Source organism: Ambystoma mexicanum, chromosome 6q, assembly GCF_040938575.1.
Source record: "Ambystoma mexicanum isolate Mex_15411 chromosome 6q, UKY_AmexF1_1, whole genome shotgun sequence".
NCBI lineage: Eukaryota > Metazoa > Chordata > Amphibia > Caudata > Ambystomatidae > Ambystoma > Ambystoma mexicanum.
In genome coordinates, this window is record NC_090937.1 from 734,584,976 (window position 1) to 734,601,824 (window position 16,849).

Genomic DNA, 16,849 nt, shown 5'->3' on the forward strand with positions numbered 1-16,849 from the left:
ATATGATGTGGCATTTATAACGCGCCTGCCCACAAGTGTTTCTAGGCACGACAAGACAACGAGGGGGAAACAAGTGAGGTCAAAATAAGTATCTTACTAGGCCTTGTGTCATTCAGACCGCACTAGTGCGGAGAAGAGCGAAGGGGAGAAGTGCCAGGGGGGAGTGGAAGGGGGAAATGCAGTTACCTCACAAGTGCAACCAGCAGATGGCTCATAAGTGCAGAGAGAAGGGACTGTAGGGTTGCATATACGGACTCTTAAGTGCTGGGGAGCCAGGAGGCAGTGCAAGTGCAACTGGACATACAGGAGCCTGGGCCCGAGTTCAGAGGAACTGTTGGGTAGAAGGAACTGTTGGCAAAAAGAGTCAATAAAGTTGTGTTATGGGTGGTGTAAGAAAGTGTGTTAACTATGCTGTTAAATCAATTGCAGTATCAGCAGTGCTGTTTGGCAAATTAGAAGGAACAGAGCAAAAATGGGCATGAGAAATAGGTGCATATCTAGGTTATTTTTGTGCTGCTGGTTTTAATAAAGGAAGTGCTGTGTTTGTTGTGTAATGTATTTGTAATGTGTTTCAGTGTTTTTTAAAGAATATGGAAACTGTGGTCTAGTGATAATGTAATGGTGGATTGTTGTTGCAGCAGTGTTTGGTGTTTTATAGTAGAGGTTGGCAAAGAAGAGTACTTTATATGTAAGGTTAAGTGTTGTATATACATACTTTGGTGGTATGCACATATGTGTGAGCAGGTGGAGAAATGTGGCAGTGGAAGGGATAGAATGAGTGAGGCTGGAAAGTGTGACATTTATATGGAATGAAAAATGCAAAATGCTGACTGCTTAAAAATGTTACTTTTTTGGAGCATTTTCATGAAAGGTAAATAATGCAGATGTGCATTTATAGCAGAACTGTGTGTAACAGTTTTGTAAAAGAAAAGCAGATGAAAAAGATTTGTAGCACATTTTTAAGTGGCAGTTGGTGTATGGAAGTTTAATATGTTGGCAGTACATGCATGCTTTCCAACATGATCTATTCTAATATGTAGATGCTTATGAAGTCTTTTCTCTTTGCATGCTTATGAAGTCTTTTCTCTTTGCATTGTGGGAGTTGTAGTTGGACTTTTTCCATTAGAAAACTTGGACTACAAGTTCTAAAATGCAGAGAAAAACTAGGACTGGATAAGCACCTACAGATTGGTATGGGTCATGCTAGCAAGTATGCATGTACTGTCAAGATATTAAACTTCCACACACTAATTGGCACTTGCAAATGTTGTAGCAATATTTTGCATCTGCTTTTCCTTTCTTTTAAAAGAAACACAAAGTGCTGCTGTAAATGCATATATGTATTTCTTAACTTTAGTGAAAATGCTCCTAAAAAGACATTTTTTTAAACGCATATCATTTTCTATTTTTCATTTCATATAAATGTGCGACTTTCAAATCTTTCAGTCCAGTACTGTCTTTTTTGTTGTTGTATTTTGGGACTTGTAATCAGAGTTTTGTAATGGGAGAAGTGGTATTACACGTTACAGAATGCAAAGAAAGAGATCAAGACTTAATAACCAGCTATAGATTGGAATGGGTCATGTTGGGAAATATGCATGAACTGACAACACAACATGCACACACCAAGTGCCATTTAAAAATGTTGTACAAATCTTTTCAATCTGCTTTTCCTTTTGTTTTAGAAAAAAGTTACACACAGTGCTGCTATAATATTGATTATTAAGATGAACATATTTTTTACACAGTATACATAGGATTCCCTTAACGTGTTTTACCCTGTTATGCATCTTGTTGCGCCTTCAAAAACCCAAAATATGTAGGACTGGGTGATGTTACATTTATATTCATATTATTATTTTTTTATATGTGGATTTTTAATCAAATATTGTACGGGCCTATCAAGCATGCATGTTCCACCTGGCTGCTCTCAAAGGTTTATGAGGAAGGATGTTTTGCTTCCGAAATTGGGGCATTTTAGGGTCAATGCACTTTGCACTTTATTGTGGATCTATTTGTTTACAATTCTCCAGCTGTCCATGGTTGCACGGATTTTGTGCCATGCTCTTCTTTTTAAGAGAGCATGGTTGTTCTTAAATCTTTGAGATTGTATGAAAAGTGGACCCATGGATGTAGAGCACTGTGCGTATTATTCTTGCTGTAGAGAATGTAACTGTGATCCCTTTTATTCCCTTTGTCTTTCTTTTCCCTTTTATCCCTTTACTCCCCTTTTTTCCTTACTATTGCTGCTATGCACTTTTGCACTTTGTACGATTTTTACGCACTAAGCACTTTACTTGTCCTGATGCAGCTATTTCTGCTTGAATAGACCCGTCTCTTCCCCAGTACATACATTACGCTTACGGCATGTATTGGTATACTAAGATTACTTATGATTAAGGCCTATGCATATATGAAACTTCACCCATTGCACGTTCAAAATTCACATTGAGGGATCTCACTGAGGAGATGGCAATATATCGGTTAGTGCGCTACATCTTTGGCGTAGGTTTCGTATATTTTTGTTTGGTTGGCATCTGCAGACCAGGTTTTTACCTCTTATTTTACATACTTATTATTGTTGATACATTTTCTAGAGGTATGTTTCAGTCTTCTCCTGCCATTGTCTCCTGCATTTGCAGAGGGAACCTTGCATTACTTGTACTTGGTTCCTTTTTCACAAGGGTCACCACTTTGACTGTTCTTCACATTAGTTACTATTCTGCCTTCCTCGTGGTATAGGCCATCCCCTTTAAGAGTTCCCTCTTTGATGAATATTGTGGTACCCATGGCCATATATTTTGTATTTCAAGATGTGATTTTATGTCTATTTCACAACTAAATATATTAGATTTTATTGTGAAATTGGGAATAGAAAAACCCTGGCACACTACAATATGGCCGCCTGATTTACTGGTCGCAGTGATGTAGATCCAGTGTTCCTGGGCCTCAGTTGTGGGGACAAGAGGGAGGATGCCTGGAGGACTCCTGCTCAGCAATTAGATCAGCAGCAGCTACAGGCTCTTTTAGGATCGGTGCCACTTTGCGGTTTCAGCGCTCGGTAAACGGCACCACTGCAGATCTTGGACACTGGTTGGGTGTCCCTCACTCCTTGAGTCCTGCACTCTGGTGAGGTGACTCGAGCTTTGGTCTTCCTGCTTCTAAAGGGTCCTATTCTATAGAATGTTTATAAAGCGCCAACTCGCCCACGGGCCTCAGAGCGCTGACAGAAAACACAAATCTAATACCTAAAAAGATGCAGTAAGAGGCGCGGAGACTGTCAACGTGAGAAGCAGGTAGGGATGGAGTCAAATAGGTGAGTTTTGGGGGCTTTTTTAAACTGTACCAACGAAGGCAGTTGTCTGATATATAGGGGTAGATTGTTCCAGGCTCCTGGTCCCCAGGCATTGAAACTCGGATCTCCAAAACATTTAAGTCTTGTGTGAGGTTGCAAGAGTAAGTCCCTATTGGACCATAGCGGCACTCTGCGCAGCAGTCTGCTAATACAGGATTTGAGAACCAGGAGCATTCCTGGCAAGACATTTGTAGACTATGCAGAATATTTTAAAAAGGACCCTTTGCTGTATCTGCAGCCAATGAAGTTTTCTCCGGGCATCTGAGACATGATCACATCATCTGATTCACAGATGGGTCTAACGGCCCCATTCTGGACAGCTCATAGTTTCAGACATTTCCCTCTGTATTGCCGGCCAACAGGCCATTGCAATAGTCAAGCATGGAATTAACGGTTGCTGCAGCTAACAGAGCCTGTTGTCTTTTGACAAATAAGGCCTAATTTGCCATAGGAGCTGTCATATATGAGCAATTAAAGGTCACATAAGAGACATGCCTCTTTAAATAAAGGTGGCAGTCAAAAACACTCCAAGGTTTTAACATGGCTGGACACGTGTATTCTGTTCCCTCCAATAAGGAAGCCCTCGCATTGGGGATCTTGGAACTTACGTTTTGCTGGATTTCCAACAATTAAGTGCCTTTTTTGTTGTTGTTCAAAGCCATGGAGTTTTTTCCCCATCCATTCTTTGACATTGAACACCCCACTAATAAGAATCAAATCTGCCTCATAATCACCAGATAGTTCCAATATGATCTGGGTGTCCTCAGTTTAGTTTACATGTTTAATACCCATATTGTGCAGTGCATCAAAGAACAGTTTATAATAGATATATAGAAGGGGTGATACGATGGACCCTTGCGGGACACCACAGCAGAGTATGATGTCTTAAGATTTACATCCCCCCATCGCTATTTTAGCTCTCGTAGGGCCCAAGAAAGATCTGAAACAATTAGCGGCCAGTTTGGTGCATTTTCCGTCTTTTGTCGGCCTGTCTGCCAGTTTATGATCCACCAGATCTAAAGCGGTGGGCAGGTCTAACAGCATAACTAGTTTGCCTTGAACAACAATTCCAGCAATGGTAGACCTAACTTCCACCAAGGCTGTTTTCGTACTGTGAAATCCAGACTGACTGCTGGATAGAAGTCCCTTTCTTCGTCAAATGTGATGTACTGAGTGCAGGCTAATTTGTCGTAGATTTTAAAAGGAAAGGGACATTGGTTATTGGATGATAGGTAAGAGGGTCCATGGGATCTAAGCGCTCCTTTTTTTTAGTAAAGGAGTGATCCAGGCCTCCTTTATACACTCGGGAACCTTCCCTTTCTGAAAGGACAAATTCACGAGAGATGTCATTGGTGAAGCAATACTATATAAAAATTCCTTGAACAATGTAGATGGAAAAACATCGCCTTTACATTGAGTAGGTTTGATATTCGCAACCAGCGCAGTCAGTTTGCCAACTGAGATATGTTTGAAAGAGAGTCAAACTCGGTCCTCAGACTCCTAGAGCTTTTGGCCGTCTTTACAGACATTGCACTCAACTACGGATTTCTCGACCCCTGGCACTGGGTTCCTGCAGCAGCAAAGGAGTACAGCCAGTCATGGGAGATCTCCCAGCAAAGTTTGTCTCGGGGTTAGTTGGTCCCACTAACCCAAGTAAAGAATTCCTTCAGGAGCTTCTCACCGATCAGAAAGTTTCAGCACAGCAGTAGGGCTTCACCAAGCAATCAAAGGTCTGGTAGGATGCAGCAAGCTTTTGTTCACGGTTTGTTTGTCGGGTTCCTCGGTGGTTGACTGCCTTCAGTCCAAGAAGCCTCTCCTTTTAAGTGGGGTTCTCCCATTCATGCACAGCCTACACTCACAGCTGGGTGGCTCTCCTGCAAGGACAGCCAGCCAGTCAGGACTGGGTGCATTCAGGTTGCCCTGGAGACTAAGGACAGGGGAGTTTCGGGCACCTCTCACTTCCTTCCTTCCCTTCCAGACACACTGGAACCAGAGGGGGGTTTCAGTACTGAAGCCCACCAAAGGTAAAAATAATAAAGGGGTCAAACCTGGCTTGGCGCGCAGAGTAAACCACAAGAAAAACCTCACGAAGATTCTGGAATGTTGGTGAACAAGGCAGCAGCTTAAACCAACTGCTCCTGCTCCCTCCCAGCCTATGGATAATTAATATTGGAAATTGAGAAAAATGAATCCTGCGCTGATATCAAAGAAGAAGATTGAGATCCCTGACGACCCCAACTCCAAAAAAGCTAAACAAGGGGAGGAGATGGGTGAGAGTTCAGAGAATGGTGACATGTATGCACTGCTTCTCCAGATTGCCCAGGATGTGAAGGAAATGAAGGTTACCCTCAGTGAATTGTCCTCTCAAGTCGGTCACCTGGAGAATAGAGTCACCAAAGTGGAAGCAGAAAATACAACCTTGCAGGGAGTTATAGGGCCTACAAGGAGTTGAGATATGAAGTTTCTGATTTGAAGAGGAGGAACCTGATCTTGGAGGCTGATCAAAGGAACTTGAACTTGCACTTGCTGGGTGTGAGTGAAGACTCTGCTTTGGACAAAAACCTCGATCACAGAGTCAGGAGTACTGGAGGTAACTTTGGGTAACAACATCCTAAAAGAAATGGACATGGATTACTCCTTTAGAGCTGGTAAGCTGGTCCAGGCTGGAAAACCAAGACAGATCATCATGGTGATGTCCAGAGTGAGTGCAAAGGAAAGGATTTTAAAGGCTGCGAGAGAAAAAGGGAAACTTCTGCTCTGCTAAATGGAGATCAATTGGCGATCTATCCAGATTTCCCTAGGGAAATAGTGGAAATGAGGAAGGCGTTCAAAAGTGCAAATGCTTTGGCACAAGAAAAATGGATTAAAACTCTGCTGGTGAAACCAGCGACACTGAAGATATTTTTTGGATCAGGTGTCAAACCACCGAGGATCCAGTTGAAGCTGAAAAGTGGCTGAGGGCTGGGGGTTTAAACTTGGATAATAGTATTGCAGATTGATGTGATGCATGATGTATGAAGCTGTGAAGATGTAAGGTTACTTTTCTTTATTGATTCATTTTTTCCTGAAATTGTTAGATGGTAATTGGTTTGTTTAGGTATAAGAGCGTTATTAATGTTTCAAATATGCTGTAACGGTTTTTCGCTCGAGCGTAGGCTTGATGTGGGCTCGGATAATGGGTGCTTTACTCTAAGGCAGTACGCGCTCTATAGATTTTCTATAGGTGATGGTGCTTGTTTTTTGTTTGGACGAAGTGCCGGAGGTGTCGTGCTGTCCGGAAATGGCAGCAGTGCGACACCCTTCGAAGTCTTGCTGGCAGCGGTGTGTTGGATTGGTGGATGCGGGTGACTGGCCACTGTTGACGCACATATGAGGTAAGGCGCAGTGGCGCGTTCTCCTTTGGGGCCGCAGCGCGCGTGTTCCGGGCAATACGCCTTGCTGCATGCTCACGTGTTTGGGGGGCACAGTGGGTGTAGAGGCTGGGGTGCATGTGTTGTGGCTGAGGGGAGGAGACTGCTCTTTGCACGGCTTTATCCCGGACTGCGGTGGTACGTTGATCATATTGTATTGTTTCCATAGCCAGAATTAGATGAAGGAATGCCACGTTTGGGAGTATGCTGCCCAATGCTAATCCCCTGCACATGTAACAGTTGTTCTTGTCCTGGTTGCACACCCCTGACATGCTGAGTGGGGTGTATTTGACATGTACTTGTACTGTAATAACGAAGCCAACTGTATGCCATTACCATCACTGCATAAAGAAGGTGAGAGTTGTCACTACTGGGTACCTGGGGTTCCACTGTAGTCTACACCTTTTACTTTGCATGGGTACGTTTCCTTTCGTGCAGTAACAAAATCAGCTGTGAGAATGTAATAGATGCTGTTATCTAATGTGAACACTGATGAGGCCTATGGTTAAGATATGATTGTGCACCTCTGTCTACTTACCAAATCACAGACAGAATTTCCGATGATGGTTTTTTTTGCAGTAATGCTTACGTTGGAGAGGGTTTCATTCCATTCTCAAAGCGCAATAATTGATGTGCCAACACGTTATATCCTGAGTGCCCAGTTATACAGTACATTTGGATTAACACGGTGGGGGTTGCATTTTTGTGCCATGGAAGTCACGTGGGGGAATGTAGTGTCCAGGAAATACCGGAGATTCTGATTTTTATGCTTGGCAAGGTGAGTGGTAAGGCCACCGGGAAAGTCATGGATTGGTGTGTGAATGCCATGGAAAAGTTTAATGCTGTATCTGGCTTCTAATCTCATTTGGTAGGGTGCAGGGACACAGGTATTTTGCAACTCTCTGTACACTTGCTCACACTTTCTAGTGATGATTCACGCTCAATTGCTCTGCATGCCTGCAGTAGTTGGGATTTGTGATGTTCAAACTGATGGTTGTGACGGTAGGTGGATTAGTGTGATTCGTTGATGGTTATAAGAGAATTCAGGTTTTGTCTAGGCATGTGATTGACACATGGTGTGGTATTTAGCGTTTTTGAGTAGGGGATGTTGCATCTATTCAGGAATGCTTTTATTTGTGCTTTCATTTGCTGGAGAGTTGTGGGAATTCGTTTAGACCAAATTGTATCTTTAACTTCATTTGAATTTGACCAAATGTGGTCTGTGGCACCCTTTATGGGCTTTCTATAGGCTGACCTAAGGGAGGGGGGAGGGGGTTAGTCCCTTTCGGCTTGTAGCTGGAAGGGATGTTCTGGATGGTTGGGTGGTTCAAGCCCAGGAGTGTGTTTTTTTATTTTTTATTTTATTTCTTTACTTGACTATAGGTTTAGGTAGTATTGTCTGTGAATTCATTGCAAGGATTGGGAAACGGGATCTAGTAATGTCTTACACTTATCAGAGGAATTTCAGAGTGGTATCTTGGAATGTGAATGGTGCACATTGTGCTGTCAAGTGGAAGGTTATTTTGATGCCCTGGAACCCCTTTGCACTGCGGGACTGTCTCTGTATCCCTACAGCCCCCCCCTTCCCCAGCACTTGCTCTGGCCCTATTTATTTATTTATTACTTTACGCCACTTACCTTGTACTGCACTTCCCCCCCTCCCCTTCCCCTTGCACTTTTCCCCCTCCCCCACCCCTGCACTTGCGCGATCTGAATGACACCTGGCCTAGTAGGATCGTTGTCTGTCTCTCCTTGTCCCTCCCCTCCCTGCCTCGTCGCGCCTTGAAACACCTGTGTATAGGCGCGTTACAAATACCATATCATATCATATATCATATCATATCATATCATATCATATCATATCATATCATGTCATATATCATATCAGTAAACTAGGGGAGATGGGGGTGGATGTCGCGATGCTTCAGGAAACTCATTTGTTGGATGCGGATATAGATAAGTGGAAAAAGGAGTGGGTTGGTGATGTTTATGGTTCATCGTTCACTACTGGTTCTAGGGGTGTGTGTATTCTTTTTAGGAAGAATCTCCAGATCACTGGGGTGAAGTGTGTGAAGGATGGGGATGGAAGGATCGTGTGTGTCGCTGCACATATTCAGGATGCTCAGTATTGTTTCTGCAATATATATGCTCCGAATGGGGGTGATGGTAGTTTTTTTGTAGCTTTAACGCAAATGTTGCAGAATGTAAATGCGATTAATGTGATTTTGGGAGGGGACTTCAATGTGGTTTTAGAACCTGGACTTCATAAATGTGTGGGGGGTGTGGACAATGCCAACGCTCTGAAAAGAACAGCATTAAAGAGACTAATTGATGAATGGAACCTCAGATGTTTGGAGATTGCAAAACCCTTCTATGAGACAATATACTTTCTTCTCTGCAAGGCATAATGCTTACTCGAGAATTGAACTCCTTATGACCTCTGGCCTCTGTACACAATCATTCCAACGGGGTGACATCGGATCACTACTTGTTTCGGACCATGCTCCAATCTCCATAGACTTGCGATTGACCTTCCCGGTTCCTAGGTCAACACCTGGTGGATGAATGTCTCCCTCTTGGACGACGATGAAATTGTGGACAAAATTGGCCAAGAGGCGAGATTCTTTATATCTGTGAATTGGACTGGTGAAGTCAGGGTGGAGTTTGTGTGGGAAGCCTTCAAATCATATATGCGAGGATTGTTGATTGGTTTGTCCAGCAAAAAGAAAAAAATGAGAGATGCAGAAGTGAAAAAGCTTACTGTGGACATTCAGGATCTTGAGAGAAATAATATGCAAAACTTTTCAGATGAGACTATAAAAATATTGAAGCAGAAAAGGAGACGATTGGAAGATTTGTATTCTTCGAAGGTTGAGTGGTTGCTTTTTAGAACCAAAAGCAACTACTATGAAAAAGGTGAAAAATGTGATCGACTTCTGGCACATCGGTTGAGGGTTATGGACAGTGGCAGATCTGTCAATGCAGTGGAAAGACAGGATGGGTTGGTGACTTTTGATCCTGTGGAGATTAATGTGGCATTTCTGTAGTATTATAAAACCCTGTACTCTTCAGAGATCAACTTATCTGAGTGTACAATTGGTCAATTCATTGATGACTGCCATCTGAAGAAAGTGAGTTTGGAATCCTTGGAGTGTATGGAAAGAGATTTGAACGAGGAGGATCTCAGGTTGGCTGCTTATACGCTGAATTCTGGGAAGTGTCCAGGTCCGGATGGGCTACCAGCTGAACTTTTTAAAATGTTCCCAGAAGAGGTGTTTGCTTTGATGCTAGAGATGCTGCACACCTCTTTGAGGAATGGGTGCCTTCCAAGTTCAACAAGACATGCTTCAATCTCCGTTTTTCTGAAGGAGGGACGGACACCAGTGAAAACTGGCAGCTATAGGCCGATCAGTTTATTGAACACGGACAACAAGATTTTCGCCAAGGCGTTAGCTTTGAGGATTGAGAATGCGCTGGTGGATATCATAGATGTAAGCCAATCTGGATTTGTAAAAGGCAGACATGTTTCAGAAAATGTGAGAAGATTGTTGCTGACACTATATGAAAGCAAAGAACACCATAATGATGTGGTGATGTTGTCCTTGGATGCTAAGAAAGCTTTCGACCGTATTGAATGGACATATCTTTTAAGTACATTGAAAGGCTTTGGTTTTGGAGATACCATGATCGGATGGATAAGACTGCTGTATTCCTGGCCGACTGCTTGTGTTCGGACTAATGGCATGGACTCGGGCATTTTTGAACTTGGGAGAGGCACAAGGCAAGGCTGTCCACTGTTGCCGATTCTGTTTGTGATCGCCATGGAATTGCTGGCTGTGAGGATAAGAGAAGAGGATAGAATTGAGGGCGTATGCTTTGGTGCAGCCTCCCAGAGAGTTTGGTTGTATACGGATGACATGCTGGTGGTGGTTCAGAATGTGGAGGGCTCCATTCCTGCGCTGATGGAGTTGATCGATGTGTTCAACAAGGTTTCTGGATACAAGATCAATTGGACCAAGTCGGAAGCGTTGCCGGCATCAACCACTTGCACTGTTTTGAAGATGCAGGGCTTTCCCTTTAAGTGGTGTCCGAATAAGATGAGATACCTTGGGATTTGGCTAACGAATGATGTCTCGAAAATAATGGATGTCAATATTACACATGTGATTCAATCTTTGGAGCTGGACCTGAAGAGATGGAGTGCACTTAAATTTATTCTCTGGGGGAGAGTGAATGCCATCAAAATGACATCAACACCGCGAATCAACTATGTGCTCAGTGTGCTTCCCCTGGACGTGAAGAAGGGCCATTGGAGGAAAATTGAGAGTTTAATCCAGTCTTTTCTCTGGGAGAACAAACAGCCACGCCTCATCTTGTGGAAATTGCAGCTACCCCAAGACTGTGGAGGTTTGGGGGTTCCTGACTTTGAGAATTATCATTTGGCCTTTGGAGCCAGGCATCTGGTTCCATTTATTGAAGATTCAGAGGATGTTTGGACACTGGCGGAATCAAGTAGTTCTTCTCCGTTGCCGCCTAGGGCCATATTGTCCACGGTGGATGGATCTGGTTATCGCTCATTTCCTCCGACAAGATTCCTGAGAACTTGTTGGCGGGAACTATGGAAGAAAAGTAAGCGCAAGGTATGTGATAATGATTACATCCCTATCTGGTTGAGTCCAGGTATTTTGCTGAATGGGAGGCCGCTATTGTGGTTGAACTGGCTCCTGAGTGGTGTACTATGGTTGAGTGATCTGATGGAAGACGGCAAATGGATCAGCTATACAAGACTTGCACAAATTAAAGATCTCAGAGACTGTACAATGGGTGAATACAGAAAATTGAGAGGTTTGCTGCGGAACCAGAGAACTGTTGATGGCGGTGGTTGGCAGTTATGGCTACCTGAATATAAGACATTAGGTGGTATGGCGTCCAAAGTATATAGAAATCTGAGCCAACAGTACACACCAGCAGAGGGGTTGTTAACTAAGTGGTCTGAGGTCCTTGGCTCTGATATGACTGTGGAGAGGTGGAGGTTTCTTTGTAAAAACGTAACTCTGACATCCATTAATCTTGGAGAACAATGCCGCCAAATCAAAATTCTTAATAGAGTGTTTTGGACTCCCCAGAGACTTAATGCGAGAGGGATGATTGACTCAGAGTCCTATTGGAGGTGTAAGCATGATGTCGGCTCCTTTGAACACTTGATCTGGGACTGTTATGAACTGAGGACATTTTGGAGGAGTGTCACTGAGAAGATTAATGAGGTTCTATTACTGCAAGAGGATTTTGATTATAACACTATCATCTTGGGTGAGGATGATAAAGTGGAAGATCTCACTTATCCACAGAAATGCTGTTTTTTTAGGGCTGCAAATTCTGCGAAAAAAATTGTTTTGAGAAAATGGAAATGTGATGAGAGGCCGACCTGTTCAGAATGAGTGGAGGACTTGAGGCAAGTGGCCAGAATTGAGAAGGTTATCCTTCGCAGGAACAAAAAGTTGAAATTGTTTGATATGTGGGGTGGGTTTTTGGATGACATGTGATAATAAGTTGGTCTATTTTGCTTTTTAGATTCTGTGAAGGTTGGGGGTGGTTATGGGGTGTGGATTCTATGCAATGAGTTCTACGATTAAAATGCTGATAAGTTTGTTGCTTGTATGTTTTCTATACATTTCAATAAAATTAATAATAAAAAAGAAAAAAAAAAAAGAAAAACCTCACAAACTAGAAATGGCGAAAAGGTCAATTTTGACACAGTGGTCTCCCATGGGTGTTCTTCAGTTTAGCATTCAGCCTGCGGTAGAAAAGCACAATGGTAGGAAAAATTAAACCATTGCCATCAGCCATTTAAAGTAGTGAGGGTAACATAAACATCTGTACATGAGTAAATAGGAAAAGGGGCTACTAAGTAACCCCCAGCACTTCACATAAGATAGTGTGCTGGGCCTACAAAGAGAAAAGGTAAGTAAAGTAAATTTCACTTTACTATTCTTGGGAACAGTAGTTTTCACAAGAAAAGGCATTTAAACCTCGTGAGAAATCTAAAGGATTTCTGTGACACTGCACTCAGGATTCTGTCACCATACAAAAAGTAGATGCCTATGTAATGTAGACTCCAAAAACAAAACATATAATCCAAATCAGATCAAAACAGTTTTCCTCAAGGATTGAAATCAAAGTCCTAAAGTCCAACAAAAGATCTGGGGGTCTCTAAGGTTGAAGGGAATTAGCACAGAAATGAGGTCTCCTTAACGCTTGGCCGCCTTCCCACCCACTCTGGTCAGCAAGTGCCATAAGGCGTTCAAATTCGCTCCATTCTGTTCTGGTGATGTCTGCTGTTGGGCGGATGTGGTTCAAAAGGATGTCCATGATCACGCAGCCCACACCAGTTTAAATGACGCAGATCCTTAAAAATGGTGGCTTGGGATAAACTGAGTACTGCTGCCCTTCCCTAAATCGTTGACTGGATCCAAGAACCTGAAGAGGAGCACAGTGTTGAAGAACCGAAGACTGCCATGGAGGATGACCAGCATTAGCCACGTAACAGTGACACCCTACATTTCTTGCGAAGATACAAAAAGACTAATCAGTCCTTCAAAACTAGCAGGGTCAAACAGTCTCACCCCTCCATGAGGATCCTGCTGCCAGAAGCGATCAGTGTCCTGGTCCGATCCTCTGGGCTGTCCGCTTCTGAAAGCGAGAGGTCCCCAAAATTGCACTTAATTCTCCCAATAGTCAAACAGGACACTTCCCTGGATGGAATGATACCAAGACCAAGTGCTGGTGATATCAAAGTCTTTATCTAAAATAGGGCAAGCAGAATCTACTCGCTCACGCCGAGAGCGCTCTGCAGAAAACATGTTGCAAATTATTTTTATACAGCTTTATCAACGAACGGGGGGAAGGCCTAAGGGGCACATGAACAGTTGGGATTGGTCACTAAGTGTGAGCACCTATAGGTGCCATTGGGTCGGAAGGCTGTGGGTTGGCTCAGGAGCACGTGGTGTTATGATGATACTTCTCGGGTCAATCGGTCAGCTGGGCTTATCGAGTTAGTATGCGGTGTCGGCAACTGTTGTAGTGCTACATACTAAACAACCATTTGACATTTGCCCTTGTGGCCACACATTTCCATTCATCCAATACCACAATTGTCCAGCATACTCTGAGACCTGTGATCTAGACACCAAAGGAAAGATGTTTCTCAAGTACAAGTTAATTATCTTTGGGCATAGGCCAATATGCAGCTATCTAGTGATTGATCCATCTAGTGATTGATCCATCAATAGGCAGGCTTAACTGTTTGTTAATACAATACAAGATATACTGGCTAAGGAGTTAAGACTTTAGAGGTCACTGTGTGGTCTGGAATGTCCATCTGGTAAACAACAAAGAGGGCTCTAAATCTAAGGCCTAACCTACACATTAAAAGACTAGGGGCCTCATTACAACCCAGGCGTTAAGGGTTTAATGGCGCAGTCGGCGCCGTTAACCCTTAACACCTGATTACCATTTTAACGCCTGCTTTAAGCAGGCATTAAAATGCAAGGCGCTAACCCACCTTGGTGCTAATTATGGCACCGTAATTTACGGTGCCGTAATTAGCGTCTTCCCCACTCCCATTATGCCCTATGGGGCAAAAATGGGAATGGGGAAGGGTAAATGGGGAATGGGGATTTACCGCCCCATACTGTACATATCATACTGGTTATGGCAACGGTTGTTATAGTGCTTTTACACGATATCATGCATATAATTACATTGGGCTTCAAAACGAGGTCACTTTGTGCTAGCATATACAGTGTTATGTTCTGCATTTTATTACTGCTATCTATTGCTATTAAACTACATTCTACACTAATACACGCCACACTTACAGAACTGGAATCTAACGTTAGTGATTCTGATTACACATATAATATGTGATACATGTGTTTATTATTCTAATGTAGTTCTTTCATTATTCTGCATGCAATGGAAACAGTTCATAAGCAACCTACTCTGATTTGCGTGAAGAAAGACGCTTTGATTTTAAGGCGTGAACAAACAGAACATGCTTAAGGATCATTCTTAATTATTTGACCATCTTTCAAAGGATCTGGGGCTGGTATTCTTTATGGCCTGGGTCTATTAGGTGAGGGCAGGTTTGTGGAGATGAACGACTTCTGTTGTCGGTCCCTGAGCTGGGCCATGGCAGGGTCACTGAGGTAAGACGAAAGACAAATACAGTGTGAAGTGTGTTGCATTTGCGCTGTTAGTCTCCCGTGAGAACTGGACAGCTGCAAAGATGACAGAGGGGAGGAGGTGGGGGGAGTAGCTTGTTCACTGTGTGCGCCTGGTGGGGAGAGCTGCAGGCCGGCGTTCTAATTTCATGGCTGGCCTGCCATTATGAAATAACATGGAATCCGGTAGCCCACAAAATGGTGTCCGGCTCAGCTTTAGTTTTAGGCTGTCTTCAAGGGGTGGGGGGGTGGCGGGAGGAGAGATCAGTTCCTAGGGTATTCCTGTGTGGGTACTCCGGGGCCATGAACCCAAAGCAGCCACATTAGGGCCTATCCAGGAAGTGTACTCTCTTAGAATGGAGGGGGGGTTCCGAGAACCCCTCATCCCACACACTTCACACAAGGCATCTGCAGTGCACCAGTCAATGTCCTTTGTTGAAGTTCTGGAGTCTGCAGACCATCGACTTGTTACCTTGGTCCACCTGCTGTAGCTGCCCTGCTGCATGTAGAGTGGCCTTCTGCGAAATGTCAGCTTTATAGCCTCAGCTGGATCCAAGAGGTTGACTCGGACTGCAACAGCTGTGTCCCTTTGTGTCGCTGTGCATTGGTGGTGATTGTTGAAACTGGCTTCCTCACGTCTGGTCCAGTGCCTAAAGCAGTGCAGCATTGGTTTGAGTTGCATTCATCAACCGGAACAGGTTACACAAGCTTCTGAATTCAACTTGGACATCTCTTGCACCCGCCACTCACTGGCTCTGCTGACTGGAACCAACGCCGGGAAAATGGACCTTCACCCTGCCAAGTCTTAAGAGAAACTGAAGTGCGCACGGTTCATTACAATACTTACCTGCCCCCTATCACCGCCTGTAAAGGTTTTTGAATACTTTTGATAACTTTTACATTTGTCACATGTTGCCAAAACCCCCCCGAAACCTGCCAAGTTTTATTAGTTAGAATAAATCCTATTCTAACTTTTGGACCCTTTTTCACCCCATCCACAAAAACCCTTTTTCTTACCTTTTCCCAGCTCACTAAAGTTAAGATTGTATTCTTGTGGACTGCCATTTTAAACATTTACCATCCTGTATTGTGGGGTGTGGGATTGTGATTTTATTGCACTGGCTTCGGGGGCTGTTATATGTATTTTGAGTTGTGATGGTGTTACTTCGTCATTTTTGTAGTGTTTGCTTAGCCACACATATTTTTATATCTATGTGTCATCCTTGATTACTTATCTTGTGGGCCCATTGTGGACCCTTTACCAGGCTCACCCCCTTCCTTAGACTTTGTCTTGACCACTCTCCGTTCTACCTTTATTGGTTTGCCCCTGTTCACTAAGTTGTCCATCTGCCCACAAAGCCAGAGTGTAGCAATACAGTCGAAAGGTATTGCATTTTTTTTTCACTTTACTCTTGTTAAAACTTTTACTATTTTCTTTACTGTTTTATATTGTGGGCAATCTCACTTTGGGATAAACAACTGTTTATGGAGTTTTTTAGTAATATATACTTAACATTTTCAGAGTTTAAAGGTCTTGTAAAGTGCTTTTTTGCTTGACTTAAATGAGTCCTATGGTTGGCTAACAATACTTCAACACCCACAAATCTCCTGAAGTCTGCCTTACTGCTCATGCCCACTCATGCCTCGACAGGATAGAAGACCCAAATGGCAATTAACCCGTTAATCAACTGTGAGCTCTCAAACTATCTCAACACACTCCTATAATTACCAGTACGTTTTATAATGCATGTGTAATAGCAGTGCTTCACATTAGGTATAGTCGAAATGACTTCAAACATATAGCGGTACTAGTCCTGTCAAAAATTGAAATCTAAATTGCCAAGAAGCAGCAACTTCTTGCC